Source organism: Rhipicephalus sanguineus, chromosome 9, assembly GCF_013339695.2.
Source record: "Rhipicephalus sanguineus isolate Rsan-2018 chromosome 9, BIME_Rsan_1.4, whole genome shotgun sequence".
Taxonomy (NCBI): domain Eukaryota; kingdom Metazoa; phylum Arthropoda; class Arachnida; order Ixodida; family Ixodidae; genus Rhipicephalus; species Rhipicephalus sanguineus.
Genome location: NC_051184.2, coordinates 53,946,969 through 53,971,604, shown reverse-complemented (window position 1 = coordinate 53,971,604; position 24,636 = coordinate 53,946,969). Strand labels below are relative to the sequence as shown.

General features: G+C 46.4%; 1 long non-coding RNA gene across 1 annotated transcript in view; it reads left to right on the top strand.

Annotated features, from left to right (window-relative positions):
* The window catches only part of LOC125759829 (uncharacterized), a 59,854-nt gene extending 35,583 nt beyond the window's left edge, over positions 1 to 24,271 (top strand). Inside the window, exons 2-3 of the long non-coding RNA XR_007417533.1 lie at positions 20,966 to 21,110; positions 24,211 to 24,271. This is a non-coding gene — a long non-coding RNA (uncharacterized LOC125759829). The remainder of the gene's footprint in view (positions 1 to 20,965; positions 21,111 to 24,210) is intronic.
* The last annotated feature ends 365 nt before the right edge of the window (positions 24,272 to 24,636 follow it).

The window sequence follows — 24,636 nt, the reverse complement described above, 5'->3', positions numbered from 1 at the left end:
GAGAACAAGCAGGAGTAGATGACACTCTAGCTGACATTAGGAAAAAAAAAGGTGGGCCTGGGCAGGTCATGTAATGCGCGAGGGAGATGCGAATTCCCAGTTAGGGAGATTGGGCAGACATCAAAGGATGGGAAAGATAGCTGAGAAAGGCAGAGGGTTAGATCTATCTATCTATCTATCTATCTATCTATCTAGCCGCCTACGTCTGAGTGCTCTCATGATCGCCTCCTTAACTTGGTGTAGGCCAAGATTTGCACGGGAGGTTAAGAGGATTTGACGAATATGATTGCCGGGTCATGACATGAATAACGTTAAAATCCTGTCGCGTACGTCGTCAAACCCTTTCCACTAGACACGTGTGGCACATACCCGTTTACCTTGGGCCGCGGTGTACGGGTATGCGCCACCGGTGATTGACAGTTTATATCTACCCAGGAACGGCGAGAACAGACATTGGTTACTTAAATGCTAAAGCGTTAAGGAAAACCAACATCGGCAGCATTTACTCAACGAATAGAAAGTATGAAAATTGGGATCCCAGCAGGAATCGAACCCAAGCATTCTGCGTGGCTATCAGGTATTGTACCACTGAGCCACGCCAGGTCTATAAAATGGTTTGAAAAAACAGCCTACGCAGGCGTAATATCTGTGCAACGTCAGTTGTGGTTGTGGTGCTGGCTATCTAATTTTACAAGAAAGCAATAAACGCTACATGATACTCTTACGATATGTACTCCTACGATACTGGCGTCATATCACATTAACGTCTGTAGTTCCAGTGTCGGCTCCGCTTTTATAGCACTCTAATAAACATTACGTTTGAATCTCTATCATTCAGCAAGCTATAATGAAGCATTGCTCGACACCGGAAGAATACATTAACGAAAGTTACATATGATATCCACATCACCGCACCGTAAAGTGCACTTCGTCCACCAGAACGGCGCAGTGTCCTCTTCATTTCTTACGATGCTGGGCGATGGCCTCATGCTGACGGAGGATGATGCCTGATTGATTGACAGCCGCTTTTCAGATTAGGCTACGTAGGCCACACACACCCAGGTATTCTACGAATACGACAAACACCACCCACTGATGTTGGTCTACGTAGCACTATCCAGGCCTACCAGCCTCGACGGCCTATACCTCACCAATGCGATGGGTGGCTTCAGGTTGCGACATGTCGCCGGCTCTGTCGACAGACAATTTGTCGACGAAATGACCGAGGCATCCACGAATTCCAACAGCTCTACTATACGACATACTTCACTACACATGGACCCCTCGTCACCACGATCGCGACCGGATAATATAACAAGTCACGACCAGCTGCTGGTGCTCACTGATTACGGTGATGATGCCCTTGTCCAAAAACTGTCAAGAACTTCTTGCACACTTGTACACGGGTTCGTGAAACGTGCGTGCGTTCTCGAGACACGTATAAGCACTACGTATCAGCTTACCGCTACTGGTGTTGGTAATACCCACGTTGCATACGTAACCGTAAACAACTGGTTATATAACACATATGCGGCTCTGCAGCATATATATAGGTGTGCGTATAAAATATATACAAATCTATGGCATCATTTCGTAACGTGTCGCACAGTAAAAAAAGTTACGCCACAGTCCCCTACCCGCCCCATGCTTCGCATAACATCGACTCCCACGGTACGTGGGATCTGCCGAATTTTTTTTTCCTCTATGTTACTTGGACTAACTGTGCCAGTAGTGGAAACAACGCGACATTCATACTGGTGTCAAACGGGCACTTTTGATCTCGATGAGGGCAGTTCCGGACGGAGCCTTTTTGATCGCAGTCAACAATTTATATCGGTGTCACACGGGCACGTTGGATCGCGATCAGGGCCGATCCGGATCAGGTGCTGCTACACGCATAGGCGTGCGCACAGGGGGGGGAGGGGGGGGGGCTGCGACGAACCTTCCCCCCCCCCTGATGGGGAACCTTGCGCAAGCCTATGGCTACACGGTCACATTAAATTGCGATCAGGCCCAATCGGAATCAAGACGATCGCGACCTGCGCATCGCGATTTAGCTGACGTACGCGCCAAACTCGATCCGGATTAGGCTGTACCGTGTGGCAGCGACAAATTTGTTGACCGCGATCAAGAAGTACGATCCAGATCGGCCCTCATCGCGATCGAAAGTGCTCGTGTGACACCGGTATTAGTCGCTGCTGCACGGTCCAAACTGATTCGGATCGAATACCGTGCAGCCGTCAGTCAAATTGCGACCAGACCACAATCGGGCCTGATCGCACTTGACCACATAGCAGCAAGTGCCCGTGTGACAGCGGCGTTAGCTCATTCGCCAGTACAGCGCGTCAGTGACCACCATCTCATTCAGAACTAACGCCTGCACAAAACAGGCAGCACTTGTGCATGATCACATTGACGCGGGATGTTGGTACTACCGCTTGGACGAGACAGCCAACACTCGCGTATCATCACATTCGCAGGTAATATTCATGGGGACTAAAACGGCTAGGGACGTTCGCGCATTTTAGTGCCCAGGCCGCGCACAATCGTCAGAAAAGCACCTAGCGCGCTGGCACTCGTATTAGTTCGCGCCGTGACTCAAGGTGGCGCTGCAGTCACCGGCTCGAGTTGAGAGCGATTGTAAAGGCGCAGCCGGGCAAAGGGTGGGCTTAACAGCTCGACTGTAAAAATAAATATTTATTTTAATTAGGCTGCAGAGCCCCTAATTGCCAATTAGCAAAAAAAATAATGTATTCAGACTATCTCTTTATGCTTTCATTTGATGCATTACAATGATATCGTCCTATTAATTTATTGACCATCCACGCGCACTTGATCATTGCCTACAACAATCACTAATAAACTATATTTGTCATCTCGTGCGTACAGTCGCGCTCAATATGACTTGCAACACGGGAGCGCGTGGCCTCGCGTGCTCAAAGGCTGTTTATGGCTTCCGCTAGCCATTATTTCAATAACTAAACGCTGTTCTCTCCCATGGGGATGATCCGAAATAAGAAAATATTACTTATTTGGAGAAATGAAAACAAGCTGATGCCATGCGCTCCCGGGTTGCAAGTCATATTGAGCGCGACTGTACCTTTCATTTGACACGTTTAATCACTAAGTTCCATGGATTCTCACCAAAAATCATCCCTGATTATAATTATTGGTAACTACCACTAAAGACAATTGCATGCTATTATCTATTTTGGATCGTAATTCAATACATATTTCATGTACATATACTGCTACACTGAAAGCTTTCTATTATAGGCTTAAAATTCGTGAATTCATTATTACAAGTGATTACTTATATCGTCAGGGTGCAAATGTGCCTAATGTTGCTGAGTAAATCTCAGTCAGTGTGAATCCTTGTGGGTCATTGTCAAGTTGTAAATTTTCATACTAATTAAGTTAAAAGACACGTAATCACTAATTAGCAACTTAAGATTCTTATATCTTTCATCCTATTCGTTTACACTTCCATGTGATACACGCGATCCTCCGATTTGATTATTCTTATTTACCCCTTTCCTATTTAACTCTAAGTGCAAGTTTGAATAATTTCAGAGTACAGTTACCATATCTTTTACGATTACTAATTAGCTGTAACAGTATCTACTGCTAGTTACATACATGCGATAGGCTGGATGGATGCTATGAGCGTCCCCTTTATAACGGGGCGGTGACATGTCTGCCACCATGCTCGAAGAAGAAAGAAAAAAAAAACTTCCTTGTTTCATGCTGGCCTAATACCTTGTCTACATTGATTAAATCTATCTTATTATACCAAAAAAAATTATAAATTCACGTACGGTCTATCTCTCTGCCTCTTAAGGCAGAATGACCTTATTTCCCCCCCCCCCCATTATTTATTTTTGTACTTTATCTCTGCTCTTCTGCCACCAATACTCTAACCGTCTCTTACTTATTTCTATCTCGGACGTGTTCAGCTTTCCATTGTTGTCCCTAAAACCCAAGGCTTCCTGTAGACTCGTGCCCACAAGTATACCTGGGTGAATATCGCCACATTCAATCAGTACATGTTCCATCGTTTCCTTAGTTCCCCCGCAGCATGTACAGTGTTCGTCTTCGTTACTGAATCTCGCTTTATAACTTCGCGTTCTAAGGCAGCCCGACCTTGCTTCAAACAGTAAAGCGCTTCCCCTTGAATTATCATAAAACCTTTCCCTCCTTATTTCGTTTTTTCCCTTTCGGTAGTTACTCAGAGCCGGCTTCTTTTCCATCGCTGTCATCCAATAAGCCCTCTCCGCCTCCCTGACCTTCCGCTTAATGCTCCCTGTTGCCATATCGCCCGCACTGCCAGCCGTATATTTACTGGTGAGCCTCCTAATTCTCTTTCTCCACTGCGTGTCAACGCTTTTTCTATACAAATACCTGAAAACCTACTCTGCCCATCTACTCTTCTTCATTTTCCTCAGCCTCTCTTCGAATCTCATTTTGCTCTGAGCTTCCCTCACTTCAAAGCCTGTCCATCCAGGCTGGATGGATGCTATGAGCGTCCCCTTTATAACGGGGCGGTGACATGTCTGCCACCATGCTCGAAGAAAAAAGAAAAAAAAACTTCCTTGTTTCATGCCGGCCTAATACCTTGTCTACATTGATTAAATCTATCTTATTATACCAAAAAAATTTATAAATTCACGTACGGTCTATCTCTCTGCCTCTTAAGGCAGAATGACCTTATTTCCCCCCCCCCCATTATTTATTATTGCGATAGCAATTATATGGACAGTCTCGGCTGGATTTTGCCGTCGCCGTCGCCGTCGCCGCCGTCATGCACCGTATATGTATAAGTATGTATATATCTATAAAGTCCCCACAGAAAAATAACTCAGAAAAATGCTTCCGAAGCGCGGAATCGAACCAGGGACCTCTTGGTCCGCAGCGAGCGGCGCTATCAACTACGCCAGGAAAGCAGATCCTCCACGTAGCTAACGGCGAGCGTTATATACACACCATTTAGCGCTGGACGGACTCAGAGACAGCAGGCGATAATAAGCGTTTCTTCAATACTAGCGAGGTGGCGCTAGGAGCCCGCGGGCGCATTTAAAAGTCATCGGCGAGCTCGCTCGCTTCTTCTTATATTTGCGCATGGGAGAAGCTTGCCCTTCCGCTGTCTGCTCGCGCGGTTTTCTCGTGGCGAGGGGTAGAGGAATGTTTCACGCTTTCACCGTGATGTCCGCGCTCATGTTACGGCGCGTACGAATGTCACTCGAGCTCAGGGACGCCGCTAAACGAACAAACAGAAGATGAGCGCGAACTATCAAGTGTCACAGCTCGACACTTGAAGCACGCTAGTTTCCTTCGCTGCTTCGGCCGCCTTCGCTGCTTCGGCCGCCTGCTGCAAGGCGGCCGCCTTCGGCCGCCTTGCAACAGAAGCGCTGTTCGAACTGAGAGTATCCATTGGCGAGCCTCACTTCGTATAGCATTAGTTCCTTGCTATCGCATTCATTGCTTCGCCCTTGCGGCGAAACTGTGACTTTTTTTTGTACTTTATCTCTACTCTTCTGCCACCAATACTCTAACCGTCTCTTACTTATTTCTATCGCGGACGTGTTCAGCTTTCCATTGTTGTCCCTAAAACCCAAGGCTTCCTGTAGACTCGTGCCCACAAGTATACCTGGGTGAATATCGCCACATTCAATCAGTACATGTTCCATCGTTTCCTTAGTTCCCCCGCAGCATGTACAGTGTTCGTCTTCGTTACTGAATCTCGCTTTATAACTTCGCGTTCTAAGGCAGCCCGACCTTGCTTCAAACAGTAAAGCGCTTCCCCTTGAATTATCATAAAACCTTTCCCTCCTTATTTCGTTTTTTCCCTTTCGGTAGTTACTCAGAGCCGACTTCTTTCCATCGCTGTCATCCAATAAGTCCTCTCCGCCTCCCTGACCTTCCGCTTAATGCTCCCTGTTGCCATATCGCCCGCACTGCTAGCCGTATATTTACTGGTGAGCCTCCTAGTTCTCTTTCTCCACTGCGTGTCAACGCTTTTTCTATACAAATACCTGAAAACCTTCTCTGCCCATCTACTCTTCTTCATTTTCCTCAGCCTCTCTTCGAATCTCATTTTGCTCTGAGCTTCCCTCACTTCAAAGCCTGTCCATCCCATATCACCCTTTACAGCCTCAATTGTCGTCTTCCCGTGAGCGCCCAACGCGAGGCGGCCCACCATCCTTTGATTTACATCCATTCCTGATTGTACCTCTGACTTCATGCAAATCACTGAGTTCCCAAATGTAAGCCCCGGGACCATCACACCCTTCCACAGCCCTCGAAGCACCTCGTACCTATTGTATCCCCATAAAGCTCTTATGCAAAATTGCTGCCATCTGTCGGAGGTTTGACGAAGCTACCGATGCAGGTCAAATACAGGTCAAATTCACCAAAAACTCAACCAGACCACCGTCCAATACTTGCAGGAACGGCCGAGCCTTAGCACTGCGGAGTTGGTTGGAGCCTACTAATTCTGGCACATACCCACTCTGGGGGATTGGCCAAGAAAAATTATTGTAGCCACGGATGATAATTACAGTAATTTTTTTTAACCTCCCTATTACTAAAGTAGAAAAAAACGCGAAGATACAGAGCAATCAATTACAAAAGGTAATATAGCCTATGAAGGATAATTATATTAATTACAATTTTGAGTCGACCAGACAGCTGAGTTTACCTGACTCGACCAAATTTGGGTTTATGACTTACTTTTAATGACATTTTATAAATATGTCACGAGTATTTTTCCAGTATTTTTTAGACCTTATGTTGGAATACGTTTAGTTGCTAAGATGAAATTACACACAGCATCAAAAATTTCTCTATGACAATGTTCCAAAACAGAGGCACCGAAATTTAGAACATTTTCTGCAGTTAAATTTAAACCAATCGTTGAAAATGGAGTAACCAGAAGTCTTTTCCTAATTATTGAATAGTTGCGGCATGATATAAAATAATGTTCAATAGATTCTGTTTCTTCGCAAAATGGGCAAAGGGGTGATATCGCCAAACCAGCTCTGTGTAAATATAAGTTTAATGGGGGGACACGGCATCTAAATTTGGAAATAATAACCTCAAACTTTCTAGATTGACTCCACTTAGGTTTCCATGGAAATTTAAGGTGTTGATATTCTGTCTATTTCGTTATCGTTTCCATCATATCTGTACAAATTGCTAATTTTATATATCTGATCGCTGCAATGTATTCTACTTCTGGGAGTACCGAAATTATTGGTCCATCGAGGGAAGCCCGGGCTATAGAATCGGCCAATTCATTTAATTGTATCCCGCAGTGACCTGGTACCCACAATAATTTCAGAAGTTTCAGATGTGGCGGAACTAATGTGCGCAAAGTCATGAGGGCTCGTGAGTGTTCTGAAGCTGTAAGTGCTGTACATACCGAAAGAGAATCTGTTTTTATGATTGCACTATTTTCGGTTGAAGGCAGTTTTCGAAGCGCCAAAATAATAGCCAAGAGCTCAGCCTCAAAAACAGGCGTAAAATCTGGCAGCCTCACTGAGAATGACCAGCCAAGCAAATCGGAAGCAATTCCTACGCCTGTCTTTTGATTATTCACAGAAGCATCTGTGGCTATTATGTTTTTTGTTTCTGCATGAACCAAGTAATCTTTTAACCTGTTATTCAAAAATTGGAGAGATTGGAACTTAGATTTCGGGGGGAAAATTTCATCATATTCTATCGTAATATTACTATGTGAGTCATTAGTTTCAATTATCGTTCTAATGTCCAACTTAATGCTGTCCAGTTTCTTTTGAACAAAAATTATTTGGGGTGTATGAAATCGTGGCCAATGGGCAAGAAAGAAGGAGTCGGGGTCTCTGATAAAGGCGTATTCAGATCTTCTAGCTGGTAAGCTGTAAAAGTTTGCACCGTTAAGATGTGAAATCGACAAAGAAGAGTTGGAAGGCGTGCTTCTTGATACATAACATTAATGGCCACAAACTTTGGGAGACCCAGACACATTCGCAGCGCTTCACGCTCCAATAAAACTAAAGGTTTTGTTTTATAAGCAGGGCCGCCAGAAAATAATATACACCCGAATTCCAATATTGGGCGCATGTACATTTTGTACAACATTATCAAGGTGTCTCTACGTAACCCATATTTCCGGTTACTCAGCCTACGCAATAAGCCTAACGCTCGTTGTGCCTTTGCTGCTATATATTCTATGTGTGGACTCCAATTAAGTCTTTCATTATATATCATGCCCAAATACTTGATAGAATCCACTTGTGGAATGGGTTCCTGCTGATATAATACGGAAATAGAAATTGAATCTGCTAGGGGAAACACCAAGAGCGCACTTTTACTGATGTTTAACGACAATGAAATCGACTGCAGCCAAATTTCTATGGTATTTAGATACCTTTGCAATTTTTGATGTAATGAGTAAATATCACAGTCTGCTGCGAAAAACGCGATATCGTCTGCATAAATGTAGACATTGACGTCCTGGTCATTTGGAATAGAGCTCATCAGTACATTGAATAATACCGGAGATAGGACTGCTCCTTGAGGAACTCCGCGTTTCTGTTTGAATTTTGATGAACAACAGCCATTCTTAACACAATAAAATTCCCTTGATTTTAAAAATTCTGCTACACACTCAATAATATATTGTGGAAAATTTAAGCTCTGTAGTGTATTCAGTAAAATGGAGTGCTCGACGCTATCATAAGCTTTAGCTATGTCAAGTGTGACAAGAGCAGCGTAATGTCTTCTTTTACGGGCAAGCCGTATTCGACTCTCTAAATCAGCGTGAGCACACCAAATTGAACAATCATTACGAAAACCGATTTGGTTTGGTTTTAACATTGACTTGTCTGCCATCCAGATATTTATCCTGTCATTTAGGACCCTCTCTATAAGCTTGATGATATGAGACGTTAGAGAGATGGGTCTGATATTTTCTATGTTAAAATCTAACCCTTGATTTTTTAGTATAGGAATTACCTTGGCTATTTTCCAGTCATACGGTATCCAGGCGTTTTTTAAAGAATAGTTTATCAAATTTAGGACGTCACCAGGTGATAATTTGTATAAAATTTTAAGCATAGGCACTGTAATTCCATCGGGACCAGGAGCAGACGAAGGTAAATATCTAATCACGTTTGACACTTCGGACAGTGTCACTTTTTCGAAGTTAGCCGCTATGGTAGATTTTTGCCAGTTGTTCTGCACAGTCGAAGAGAATCTACTTTCTAGGCCTTTACCAATTGACTCTAAAGATTTTGTCATTTCTTCCGATGATAGATTTTCATAATCAGTATTTACTGGAGCCGATAGGATTTTTCGAGATCTCATATAACGAAATAACGCTTTTTTACTTTTAGGTTTGGAAAGAGAGTCGAAATGTCTTTTGTCATACTCTTCTTTAGCTTGGGCGTTTAAATCCAGCAGCAATGAATTTGTAGTCTGACCAATTTCTGGGGGACTGGTTATGAATTAGCTGCTTCCAAGCTGCCTTTCGTCGTCTGTGATCACGTGAGCAATCTGAATTCCACCATGGACTATAAGGTACCCTCTTGGCCGATTCAATAGTAAACTCTGCTTTTTTATATGTTCTTTTAATTACAGCGCTTAATTTCATAGCTTTAGTTTCATCACTGTCTTCAGATGGAGATGCTAAAGCTGCCTTTAGGTCATTTTTAAATTTTGAATAATTTATAAAAACTCGGACGTGAGAACATGATGGTGTTATGGGGTAATTGATGTCAAACATTATGGGCAGGTGGTCACTATTGGTGGCACAGTCCAGGGCTATCCACGAAGTGCTAGAGCAGAACGGGATCGATCTCGGACAAATGTGGGAGTTCTAGCGTTGAGGCACGATAAATTGTTGTCTATTGACCAGTCCCACAATCGTTGGCCACATTGATCTGTTCTAAAACCCCAACTGGTGTGGTGGGAATTAAAATCTCCAACCAGAATTTTTTCTTTACACCATGAATGGACTGCCACATCTAAACATCGCGTGTCTTGTACGCCCACAGGAAAGTAGACGTTTACTAGAGAGAATGGTGAGCATCCTAGCAAGGTGATATCTAAGGCGAAAATTTCGCATTCTGGAGACATACTTTTGTACGAAATTTTGGCCTTTAAACTAATTTTATTACTGATAAAGAATGCTAAACCTCCGCCTTTGGCTGGACGGTCTAGTCGAAACGATCTGAAGTTGGTTAAGTGAAACGAATGATGTGCGGAAAGCCAAGTTTCTTGCACTCAATAATGTCTGGATTGAATTTAGAAGACAAATACAACAAATCTGTTATAGCTGAGTGAATAGATCGGCAGTTCCAATGCAGAATTTTCAGGGACCCTATGGTTTCGACAGAATTGAGTCGGCGACAGCCTTATCTAGAATACTTTCTTTTAGAAAATCGCTTTTCGAGAGGTTCTCCTTCTGGTATTTTTTGTTTTTCGAATGTTTTGGTGATCCGGATTTTTTGGAGGTCGGGGATCTAGAACGCTTTAGAGATTTGAGGTCCATATCCATATCATCTGAATCCTGATTATCATCCGGTATGACATCACTTTGCCTCTGGATGCCCCCTCGAGTGGACCCTGCAGGCTGTGCATTCGAAGCAGTGATTTCAGATTCAGCTTCACTTATTAGGGGTGTAAACTCAGCATTTTGGGAAGCTGTGCCCATATCCTTTGTCTTGTCGCATACGTGCGCCATCTGGTTAGCTATAATATGTGTCAAGGACTCACAAAGAGTGGTAGCGAGGCGTTGCATTGCCTTGTCCATAGCCTTATCGATCATGTCCGCAATGGACAGGGAAAGAGATGCTTCCATTGCTATGTTATGGCGGGCTGCTGCACCAGCGTACCCCTGAGTTCGAGCCTGAATTTCAGCAATGGCGTCTTTTCGAGAGCATCGTCTTCGATCAACAATTTCAAGGATTTGTAATTCCCGTGCCTTGGCCGAGCAATCTGGGTTATAAGCGCAGTGCGCTTCATGGCAAAGACAGCACTTTTCTTCATTACTTTTACATTCATTTGAATTGTGCGCCTCACCGCAAATTCGGCATCTGGGAGCTGATCTGCATCCTTTCATTGTGTGACCGTAGCGCCAGCACCTAAGACACTGTAGGGGACGAGGCGACAGCGGTTGAACTCTGTATATTAGAGGCCACGCCTTGATTTCAGTTGGGACCTTATTCTTATCAACAACTCGTCCACACCTATAAACTGCGATCGCGCCTGCCTCAGAAAACATCTCTAGCACCTCAGCTGGAGTCATGTTGACATCGACTCCCCGAACAAGTCCTTTCACGCATGCTAGGTGGGTTGGAATGAAGGCGCTTACCGGATTGGTAGCGAACACCGAGCATTTGAGCAAGTCTCGAACACAGAGCTGGTCAGACGAGAAACAGAGAATACCGCCCTTGCCGAACTGTCGGACCTCTGTGATGCTGTGGAAGTGAGCTGTAGCTGATCTCAACTCCGCCTGGATTACTTGTCTTGTCTTGTCGCCTAGATCTTTCGGATTACTTTTGGAGGACTTTTGGAGGAGGACGACGCTTCGTCGTCGTTCTCCCACTAGACTACAGAAAAATATAGACAGCTATACGAACTTGTTACAATATTTGTTTTTCTTAGCCGATTTTATTACATTTAAAATTCGGTCTAAAGAAACCTTGACTTTACGAAGTTACCGATGTAACGAAGGAATTTTGGTTCCCCAACAAAACATTCTGCAGATCCTACGCGTTGTGGGACCAACGTGTTTTTGCAAGTGTATAGTAGCTGTGTTCGCATCGTGGGCTTACCAGGCACGTCGACAACACTGGCGTTTAAAGGGTAACTTATGGTGCGACGTAAAATCAGCGCTTACGTTAGACAACATACGTCGGTATTATCGAAACTAAGTGCACTTTATGGTGCAATATATGCGTTAATGTAGTTCCTCCAGGGTCGAGCAATACTTCAATATAGCTTGCTGAATCATAGGAATACAAATGTAATGTTTATTTCGCAGCCCTAATCATCTCCTTGCAGCTTGCTGGCTCGGCCTGATCGCACAATCAATTCGTTCGTTTGCCCGTCATTGCTTCACGCAACCCTCTTTCTGGCGTGCATCGCCCTACCGCCTCGCGGACTTTTCACATGCTGGAGTAGATTGGTGGCAAGAACAGTGGTAGCTTTTGGTTGTCGCTGTGTTACAATTGTAGATTTACAAGAGCCGAAAAATCCCTTTCTCGATTTAACGAAATAGCTCGAGCATCCTCATCACTTCGCTAGATAGAGTTTCAACTGTATTTAGTTCCAGTTTACGTGTGATGCGATGAAATGTGGAATGACGGAAAGGAAGATATTGCCGAATAAGCCGAAAGATGCATTCCCAGAAAAAAAGAAAATAACAGAAGATGCCAGAAAACCAACTGTCAATAACCAGAAAGAGACTAGTTTAGACGATGGGAGTAAGGGGCACACTGTGAACAAATCAGAGTGGGAAAGAAATATTTTCTTACTAAAAATATACTGGAGCTGTTTAACATGTAAATGACGCTGTCAACTACACGCAGGAAATCTGTTTAAGAAAACTGAAGCGGGGGGAGACTCTTATCGCAATTTTTGTGCGATGTTGAAAGAATGAATCGATGCGAACAATTTGCCCAAACACACCCTCGATAACCACCCTCAATAGTGCTTCACTGACTTGTGTCTAACTAACGAAACTTCACTAACTCTCAACCAAGTGGCCACCGGCAGTCTTCCAGCCACTTAGTCGCTACATCACGGTAAACATCTTACCTGTCTAACCTATAGCACCGGAACACGGTCGCACTCTTGCAATCAATCTGGCATGGGATGGGTCTCTTTGTACAGTTGCTGTTTCATTTTGCAGCGATAGACTTCCCCGCTCTCAGGATCGTCTTAACAGTAGTGTGCGCAATTTCTCGTCGATGAGTAATGCGGGTTTGTTTACTTTTATGCCTACTTGATGGTGCAAGAAAAAACGAGTAATCGATACCTCGTTTTGTTTAGCCGTATAATAAACGAAACATAAGGCCGCTGATTATAAAAGTGTGGCGGTGGCGTAAATTCTGAAAAACCAGAATGGGGGACACGCATCGTGCTATGGCGGTCTTTTGTGCGTGTGTTTGCAAATATACGACTTCTTTTCCATTATACAAAAATTGTTGCCGTGAATAGGTTAAAAATGACCACGTTATAGTACATATACCTCTCGTAATTGCATTGCGCTATTGACTCTTCTCGGAAACCGGTCGAACGGCAGTTGCAATTTCAATGCAGAGCTTACACAGCCGAGGCGCATTGAACGCAGGTACACACACACAAAAATTCAGCAGGCGTTAGAAAAGTTCAATGAAAAAAGAATCAGTAATGAACGCATAAGAGGTTTCGTAGGTTTGACACTTCCAAGAGGGTCTCCAAAAACGACAGCGCGACTGTTACACGCGCTGCAATACTTTTGATGAATGCTGACAACTGCACGAGGTCCACAGTGTATTGAGGAACATGTGGACGTAGTCCAGGCGTGCTTCCTCCGTTGCACTGCGCAGCCATGTCACGCATCTTCTGAACGAACGATCGCTCCGCTTCACAGGAAGAAAGCGACATCACCGAGACGATCCTGACCATAGACGTGCGCTCGGGGGCGCTGCGACGAACCTTCGCCCCTCCTGAAGGGCACGTCTATGGTCCTGATAATGCTCTCTACTTACTTGAAGTACTGGCGGGTGAACGTGTGCACGTTTCCGTGTACCGTTGCAACGTCGTCAGTGAATTTGAGGTGTTCTCTTAACAAATTCTTTCTCGACACGGGCAATCGGATTCACACTTCTGGGTAATGGCGACATAAATAGCGGTGTATTAACAGGGATATCTCAGCTACTTTACATTTTTAATCCCAGCGTAATGAACATGTGCGACACGTCAGTGGTAACCCCTAGCCTCTCCGAAAGGTGGTGTTTTATCCAGTGCCTTTTGAAACGAAAAGCAGCTTTCACTTTCGTGCAACTGCTCTTTGGAAGGGCTTCAGAGTTGGTTTTACGGAGAGCGCGCCATACTGTCAAGTGATGCGAATGTGATGTTTAAACCTCTCCCTACCGAAGACGAGCTGAGCTCGTCCGCCATGAAACAAGCATTTGGGGGCGCCGCGGTTAAGCTACCGTGATTCATTTTGCCGTGTTATCATTCGCTCTAACAGCAGTAAAAAATTTTAAAAACACGCTCAAATCATCTCGGCTGATTTAGAAACTAGCTCCTCCACGTGCCAGCGGAACAGATCCGCTCAGGGGAAAAAATGCCTTAGTGTGCCGAAGTTTCATGAAATGATGAATTTCAGGTCTCCTGAGAGTGTGACAGCTCTTACGCATAGCAGCATAGTTTCGACGCATCGGCAGTGGAACCCCCGCCGGCGCGTCCAAGGTTTATTTTCGCGGACTCGCTTCCGTGCGCTTTATTTTTTAAATTCGAGAGAGACATTTTCTGCACCGAAGACTAGACACTTTCCGTGGTGCAGTGCAGGCAATCCTCTGCACATTTTCACACACACACAAAAGATACCTTGCGAATAATGCGTCTTTGAATATTTCTTTAGTTGCTTGAAAACTGGTAGAGTGAAATAAGCAAATAAATCCGTATTTTTGCATCGTTCTCGGCAAGAAAAAGCGTTACAGAGCACAATTAAGGGAAGTCGCCCCCCTCCCGCCGATGTTTTAGGTCACTGAAATCCGGCACAAAAAAAAAAAACGCGAAGTGCTGTACTTGCTATAACATAAATGACATTTTGCCCACTGCGGTTGCACTTCATTGTATATGACGTGACTTACAAATTTCAGCATCCCAAGGAACGATAACTTGCGAGAGCCATTGTTTCTCTCGCAGTGGGACTAAATGTAAGGGAAAGCACCGCATTAGTTGAGAAGCGCAATTTGTTCACTTCTCGGCTTGGATTCAGTCGTGGTGCGAAAGCAAAGTGGCAGCTTCCATGCCAAACGAGCCTCCACCAATCAGAACAGACCACCTCCGTTCTGTGACAAAACGCGTACGAAATAGCCCCCCCCCCCCTACATTCGTGAATGTTACGGCTGGTGCCGTTAGTGCCTTGTACTCGGATGTACAGAGGCCTGTTCCCATCGTTTATGCATGCCTCCAGCTCACGATGGAAGAATAATTATCCATAGCCCGGACAGCTATCTCGATAACCATATGGCTTTCTTTCCATTGTGTGCTAAAAAAGTGAGGTGTCGATGTGTCCTGCTACTCGGAGCTGGCAGTCCCGTTGAAAACGTCGAGTTCCCGCCAGTAGAAGTTCCCTGTTTGAGGGGGGAATTATGAGCAAAGCAAATGTCCATGTGTCAGTCAAAATCTACAAACAAATTGGAGCGTCGTTTCGCGCGCGTACAGCAGGGACGCGCCCGAAGGCACTCCAGACGACGGTTGCAGAGGCAAAGAAAATGTAATCAGTTCACTTATAATACATGCGTCTTGCGTGTTTCAGGGGCAGCTTGCACGGTGGATTGTATCCGCCAGCGTGTAATTTCACCCATGGCTGGAAAGCTTGTATTTGTCATTTAAAAAAAAGGGACATGTTTCTAGCCATGGGTGAACTTTACGCGGCTGGTGGAAGTCCTTCGTGCAAGCCGCCCCTACTTTCAGATCATGTACGGGAACCAAAAAATGCATAAACGAGCGACAGGCACCTGCCACTAGATGCCCGGGGGGCCAGCGAGATTTGACGGTGTGCCGAAAAAAGGCACGGCGTCGTCAAATCATGTCCCCCACACTCCGGTGGCCCAGTGCTGCCTCAGCCCGCAATCCTTCAGCTGGAATCGAACCTCGGCCCGCAGAGTGTGAGCTCGACACTCTGCACACTAAGCCACAGTAGTGGCACGGCCAGCTTCGTTCGTGGCAGCTGCACGTACGCACGGCTTATCGCATAGAAATGGATGCCGTAGTTCGGCTGCACTCGGCACCGTTCGCTTCGCCCTTTCCCTCCTTCTGGCATTCACAAAGACTGACCGGTGTCGATAGTATGACGTAGTGCGCCTGCGCAGTCGATTCCTGCTTTCTCTTTGCCGTGGCGCCTGTTCTGGGTTACAGTGAAACCTCGGTGATACGAATCTCGCGGGGTTACCAAAAATATTGCCATCACCAGAAAACATGGAAAATGAGTGTGCGACAAACGAAAGTTCGCATACGTTTTCGTTCAGTGGTTGTTCCACTTCTTGAACACTGTCTAATGGCCCCCGCTGCTCGTCTCCCGCTATGGCAGCTTACAGACTGCGATATATCTTTCGTGGAAGTTACAAAACACGCGCCTATTGCACATATCCGTACATATTTCCTCGAACTACAGCACAAATACACTTGTCCAGAATTCTTTACAGATGCCTCAAAGTCCAGTAATTCTGTGTCTTACGCAGCTGTTGGTTCATCCTTTTCCAATGCCGGCGTTCTACACCCGAATACAAGCATCTTCACAGCAGAGGCTAACGCCATACTTACGTAGTAAAAGCCCTGAGAACTCTCAAAAAGCATAAAAACGCTGTCCTTGTGTCACTCTATTCACTCCTGTGCACGGTCCACACACTCAAACAGCATGTCGTAGTGTGCTGGGTGCCAGGGCACCGAGAGATACAAGGCAACAAGTTGGCGGACCAGCTAGCTGCATCCGCCCACGAAAATGCTGCCGCCAATGCACTCATTTCCGTTCCTGCACTTGACCTAAAACCCCTCCTTAAAAGAAAGCTCAGGGCTTATTGGCAGAGCACACGAGATAGACAAACACATAAACTACACGTTATCAAGCCTCACCTGGGTAACTGGCCACCAGTATCAAAGTCACGCCACACAGAAGTAATACTCACAAGTCTAAGAACAGTACACACTCACACCTTCTCTCTGGCGGCGATCCACCTTTGTGTGAGAGATGTGGTGAAGCACCAACCGTGCTTCACATTTTAATCCAGTGTAATGACCTAGACACGCTTAGAAAACAACATTTTATATTACCCTACCGACAACAATCACCATTTCATCCATCAATGTTCATCGGTAGGGAACCTGTTGTTGAACATCAGTCACTGTTCGCGTTTTTAAAAGATGTGCATGACTTTCACGTGATTTACCGAGGCATTCCGTAGCACGGCCTCCGAACAGAGGCTGCTGCTGCGGTAGTTACACCTAAAGAAAGCACCTGCCTCGCAGCCCTTGGACTCCAGGGCGCTGATGAGGCGTTTGTGCTCGTGCCATGTACCCTTAGTTTTATTATTACAACAACTCGACATTTATTCTCACTACACACACACACTTCACGTCACGCTCATGATTTTAATGCTTATACGTTTTACCCGCTCTAGGGCGCGGAATTTTAGGCCCCTATACAGCCATGTAAGACCATCATAGCTCACATCCCTTACATACCATCGTAAATCACCGATCATTGCTACACTTTTATCAATTTTCATGGCGCTCTTTGGCCACGCATGGACCTTGCGCCATTAAAACCCACATATCATCATCAATTCTTGGCTATTAATGATGATTCTGAGGGCTTGCTGTGAAATCCGTCCTTGCGAGTCACTCAGTATGAATTTGTGTTTGTTGGAGGTGATAGCCATGGCTACCTCAGCCTCCTCTGTCTTGTTGGTTGTGACAGTGCACTCGTTAATACACATGCCCGACGTGTCAATCGCGACAGCAGTGTGGGCCTTGTGTTGAGGGTATGGGCTTGCATCTACGAAAAGAGATTCACTGTTTGTGCCGTGGGCTTTGAGCAGTACATTGGCTCTGTGTCTTGTGCGGGCCGCGTTCGTGATAGGGGTCATGTTTTTCGGTATCGGGTTAGCGACGATCTTAGCTCTGAGCGTGTTGGGGATGTCATTTTTGATCCCATGTTGTGCATGGTACATGATTCCTAATTTGGTCACTATGTTTCTTCCCGTTTTGGTTGTTGTGAGCCGTTCAAGCTGGGATATGCGCTGAGCTTCCGCTATCTGTTCAAGTGTGTTATTCCTAGCTGAAGAAGTAGGTCTGTGCTCGCATACTCTGGTATTCCTATCGCTTGTTTGTAGGCCTTCCGGATGAGCGCATTTATTTTGTTGGTTTCAGCTTTTTGCCAGTTGTGGTATGCTGCTACATACGTTATGTGGCTTATTACGAAGGCCTGTATTAGGCGGATTACGTGGGCTTCTTTGATGCCTTGCAGTTATCACTAATGATATTTTTTATGAAATATTAGCCCGCATTGTATAATTAGGAAATTGTACTGTTACGTTCATTCATTGCACCCATTTATTTATTTTGTTCCTCTCCAATGCGAACCTGTCCCGGTATTCGAATGGTCATTAAACATGCTCTATCTGGCACTTCTGTCTAGCTCCACCTTCACCGCTTATACATACGGGCTGCCCTACGGGGTCATAAATCGGACTCACTGAGTAGTGGCAAACCACGATAAGTAGCTCGAGAACACCATTAAGCACTAATCTTATACTCGTAGAACGTACTGTTCTGCGCAAGAATTTAGAGAGCTATGTTACTATAACCAACTGGTTAGAATAAATGTTTCTCTCAGCCGATGCAATGCCCGTAGACGTGGCATGAGAATGATGTTGCCAAATATGCCGAAATATGTGTTCGAAGGAGGAAACGATATGCCAGATAACCAAGCCTCAAAAATTCGACGGAATCTAGTTGAGAATGTGGGGCACAGTGTAAGGAAATGAATTACTTTATCGTTTCAAGGATAAACAGAACCTGCAAATATTTTCATAGTCAACTACACGTAGAAAGACTGTGTGGGAAATATGATACGGGGTAAGGCATTTGTTGTCACAATTTTTGTGCGATGTTCAAGAAATGAATCGGTACGAGCCATTTGCCAAAGCACAACTTCTGTATGAACGCTCATTAAGCGCACTTAGCACAGCTTATCTGGAGCCTTTAAGCCACCTTGTCGCTCCACCACGGTAAGCGCCTGACCCGTCCAACATAACGCCGGAATGTTGTTACTCTTCCAACCCCTATGTAGTACCCCGCCCATAGACTCCTCTTGACAGTAGTCTGTATATTGTTTCGTCGCGGAGTATTGCTGGTCTGTTTAGGTCTATGCTGTGACATATGTGTCAGTGAAAAAAACGAGCTCCATTCCTCGCTTAGCTGTAATCACCGAAAAATGGCGCCACTCGTATCGTCTTTTCCTTGAAGTGGCAGAGTAAAAAACAAAAAAATTAGCGCGGATCTCGTGGCACCCATGGTTCTGGCTTGTGTAGACTTTCACCCTCTTGCCTGTCCCACCCCTCGCTATACTGTACTATACACGGTTATGCTCACTCTCTTTATCTCGCTGTTTTTCTGAACTTAAATTCCGGACGACGCCGCGAGCCATGGTTAAAGACGATAGCAGAAACGCGTGTTAACCATGCATGTGAACACATGCGTGTTTCAGGGGCAGCTTGCACGATGGACTGGATCCGCCGGCGTGTAATTTCACCCATGGCTGGAAAGCTTGTCTCTGTCATTTTTAAATGACATCTTTCTAGCCATGGGTGAATTTTACGCGGCTGGTGGAAGTCCTTCGTGCAAGCCGCCCCTACTTTCAGATCGTGTACGGGAACCAAAAAAATGCATGAACGAGCGACAGGCACCTGCCACTAGATGCCCAGGGGGCCAGCGAGATTTGACGGTGTGCCGAAAAAAGGCACGGCGTCGTCAAATTATGTCCCCCACACTCCGGTGGCCCAGTGCTGCCTCAGCCCGCAATCCTTCAGGCGGAATCGAACCTCGGCCCGCAGAGTGTGAGCTCGGCACTCTGTACACTAAGCCACAGTAGTGGCACGGCCAGCTTCGTTCGTGGCAGCTACACGTACGCACGGCTTATCGCATAGAAATGGATGCCGTAGTTCGGCTGCACTCGGCGCCTTCTTGCACCGTTGGCCCTTTCCCTCCTTCTGGCGTTCACAAAGACTGACCGTTATCGATGGTATGACGTAGAGTGCCTGCAGTCAATTACTGCGTTGTCTTTGCCATGGCGATTTTTCTGGGTTATAACAGGCATCTTTGGCAAACGCTCATACAAATGATGCATGCATGGAAGGCAGCGCTGCCTTTCGTTTGTTTTAGCGAGGGAATTCCACTCACGTCATCGTGCATGTACTTCTGCGGCTGGTGTGCGACATTCATGCTGATTAATTCGGTCCTCAAACGTCAGCCCTAATACGGTTAATGGTGAACCTCGTGAGCGGACTTGAAAGTTAAGACACAACGACTTGGCTGAAGCGTCATGCATGGCAGCTGCCATAGACACTAGCGCCAGATATCCCGCTGGTGTTCTATTATGAAACTGTGTCGCCCCTTCCTTACACCTCAAGTTTGTGAAGAGTACGCGGTGTTCTCATGAGAACAATTAATCTGTCGAATGTCCCCGGAAATAAATGAACACTCCACACGTTTCAATGGCAAAGGTGGATGACCGGTGAAGCAACAGGGTACGTGGGCCGTATGCGCTTGGCGGTGTGTTAGTAGCAGACCGGTCGCGAGCGGCGCATCGCTCACGAACAGGAAAAATACACGTGCCCATGTGAATCTTCGCAGTAAAATGGTCCGCGTGATACACCAAAAGACTCTAGTACGCACTACTAGAGCGGAAAGTCGTATTTTTCGTGGAGGCAGCGTCGCGTGAACTTTTGCTGTACTTGACGTGTAGTTCGCAATGACATTTCTACCAATCCGCCATGTACACTTGCGTGTATAGCGGTTTGCGTAAAGCGAAGCTATGTATGCTGTTTTTATCCGGTAGCCGTGGAGTATAGGAGACTGCGCAGGGTTGTTACGGTGGTTAAATTGTAGTCGTTCAAGCTGCATGCGATGTTCCTTGAAGAGTGCGCTATCATACTCTAACCTCAGCCGATGAGATGATGGTATTGGCGTAACCATTGCATTGCAGTGGCTTCCGAACCGCGGCGTACTCTTCTGGGCCACTGTCATCAAGCAACGCTTTGGAGGAACCGGAGCTGTGAAAGGGCCTGCCCTGCTGGAACACACCGCGCAACGACGTCATCGGGACCGTTCAGGCAGCTGACAAATCATTCGTGAGTACGCACATTTCGTCCGAGGAAAGAAACACACACACACAAGGAAGTAACGACACATCGTTTATTGAAAACGTCGGGACCCTCCGCGTTCCTTGGCAGTAGTGATCGCAACATCGAGAGGCCCTCAGCGGCTGAACGGGCGTATCGGGAGACTGGCGGTGGGGCACATGGCTGCGTTGTCGCGATGTCTTTCATGGCTCGTCGATTGCTGCGAGATATAGAAAACTTGCATTACCACTCGCTGCAGTAACATACCGGACACGTTGTATACATTCAGGTTAGCGCTGCCAGGATTGCTGCTTCAGCAGTGAGGTAAGCTTCGTACACGATAATACTAACGTAATGCATTACAGTGCCCGGAAGATGCTGTTATTACGGCCGTAGTTGCAACGGAACACGGGTTACCACGCCGCAGTTCTTCGGAAATGCAGTAGAGTGTTCCGTTTCGCGAACACATGCAACAGCGGGTGGCGTTCTTCGAGCGATCTTGCGTGAGACCCGCATGTCAAGACGCAGACGGACAATTACACAAAGGCAAGACTTGGAAACTCTTGCGGCACCTGCCGGACGAACAACGCACCAAGAGTACACAGCATTACAACCTCAACAGAACCATATACAAGGCAGTCAACGAAATCGGAGAAGAGGAAGTAAAGAAACGCTTCAATGCCAAATACGTACCAGAATCACCGATAGATCCGTTACCGAAGTATGCCGGGGCGGACAATACCTCCCTCGACAGAGACATCGAGGAATGGGAGGTGCGTGCAGCGCTTCACTCGATCAACTGCAGGTCGGCCCCCGGACCAGACCGGGTCACCAATAAGGCACTACGAAACCTCAGTGACACGGCACTATCAGCCCTCACTCAGTATTTCAACAAATGCTGGAAGAACGGCAAACTGCCACAGCAATGGAAAACAGCCAAAACAGTTCTGATACCAAAACCAAACAAGCCACCAAGTATCGGAAATTTAAGACCAATTTCCCTCACGTCATGCGTTGGGAAGTTGTTAGAGCACGTCCTGCTGAATCGCTGGCAGATATACCTGGAAGAGGAGCATCTGTACCCAGACGCCAAGCTATGCACACAAGACGCAATGCTCCTACTCAAGCACGAAGTCATAGACAACACGACCAAGGATAACGTGGCAGTACTGGGGCTAGACCTCGGAAGTAGTGGCACACCACAAGGGTCCCACTGCTGTTCAATCTCGTAATGATCGGGGTTGCCAACAAACTCAACAGCGTGGAGGGAGTCAAACACACCATATATGCAGGCGATATCACGATTTGGACAACGCAAGGAAGTGCTGGACAACTCGAAGAAGCCTCACAAGAAGCGGTATCGGCAGTCGAAAACTACCTACAACATACAGGGTTGAAATGCTCCCCAGAAAAGTCCGAATTCATGCTATTCACCCCTCAAGGCATGCACTTCAAGAAGCAACCCATCGACGTTACTATCAGAACAAATCCCCAGGGTCAAAGCACTAAAAGTTCTAGGCTCCGAAACAGGAAGAACACCGAAAGGACCCTAATGGGTGAAGTACGTACAAAAATCACACGAGGTCGCTACGAAGCAGCAAGGCATGAAAGAAGATAGCCTGCTACGACTAACGCAATCCTTTGCAATTAGCCACAATACGCTCGAGATCATAGAAGCCCAACAGAAAGCATAATACCATCGTCTGGCACAAACAAGAACGGGAAGAGCCATCCTGAACAGAATAGGCAAGACAGTATCGCATATGTCACCAAAAGAAGCGACTCCCCTACCCCAAGATGGAATACGCAGAATCAGAATACCACCTATACCGAAACACATGCACCCACAAAACGACCATGAACGAAGAAGGGCACGAGCGATTGCGCTAACGAAGAACCATCGGGACGATCCACACGCCTATTACGTGGACGTGGCCAAATACCCCCACATGAAGAATGCCTATGCAGCGGCAGTTCTTAGGGCAAGCGCCGGAGAAATCACCTCTGCAGGAATTATCAGATAAAAAACACCAGTGCAGGCGGAAGAATATGCCATAGCGCTTGCAATGCACACTACAGGCTGTCACACGATACTGAGCGATGCGAAGACGGCGGTCATCAACTACTCGAACGACAGCGTCCACCCCACCACGACGAGGGTGCTAACCGCGCTAACACAACACGGAAGAATGACAAATAATGTCACAATCAAATGGTTTCCAGCACATACTGGGGACCTAAACCGCAACGAGGAGGCAGACAGGGAGACGCGGGCTCCCATCACTGCCCCTCGAGAGCGAAGACACCATCACCCAGTACGGCGAAGTCCTGCAGTGGCATCAAATATGCACCACCCCATAGGGATCTCACACGCAACGAAGCGACCACCCTACGACAACTACAAGCAAGCGCGATTTGGACTCCGGTACTGACCAAACACATCTGTCCGGAAATCTACCACACAGATACGTGCCAAAGGTGCGGGAGGGCACGAGCCACCCAGAACCACATACTGTGGGAGTGCTTGCCTCCCCCACCCAAAACGGGCAGATACCTCAAGAGATCGACAAGAAGATCACCAGCGAGGAGTACGAAACTCAACGGGACACAGTTCGGCACGTCCTCGAACTCCTGGACCTGCAGAAACCCGGCACGACGGACCGCTCACAGGACGTCAACTAGGGGAATCCAGGACCTCGGCTACCAACATGCAGCAAAAGACACGAGCAAACCTACCCACAGAGACATGCCACCCTCGCAGCGCGAGGGGCTCCCCCTTCGCGGCTCGCATGCACGCAAGAGTCTGCACCACCCCAATTCCCCTCACCTTGTTTTGCCGGATCGTTCAATAAAGTTGTTTACTGACTCACACTCCGATGTTACTCGGAAAGCGAAGTGTTCTCAATGTGTCTGCCACTAACTTCGTAATTATTTCAGACCAGTGATAAGCACACCTAAATAACCGTACGAAAGAGTCGTGGAGTTTAAAGTGCACGAAAAACCTAGGGTTGAATGCTTTCGCGACACCTGCATGCGCAGTTACTGAGAACACAGTCTGCATGATATCTTAACGAATGGTGACGTACTGATCCCCGTTTCTATTCTGCAGGTTCCACGGACGGCGGCCAGAGGAAGAAATGGCCATTGCGAAAACTGCAGAGCAATAAAATCTAGCGAATGTGAAACAGGCTCTCATTGCGTCTAGAGAACAATAGGGCGACAGGGTGTGATCAGAAACCCTAATTTGAAAGACACTGTAGATCAGCAGCGCTAACGAATGACACATAGCAACGATGGACACTGTCGATCAGGAACCCAAATGAAAGACACTGCAATTGTACACATATCATTCAGTTAGACGGCGTTGAACGCCGCTATATCAGGAACCCTAATGAAAAAGACACTGTCACGGCAATTGTAGATCAGCAACGCTAACGAATGCAGTTATAGCAACCATGGACACTGTCGAGTTCCGGTATTCAGTCACCTGTACGGGTACGAAGAAGGCACCACGCAGTGCAACGTATACGTAGGT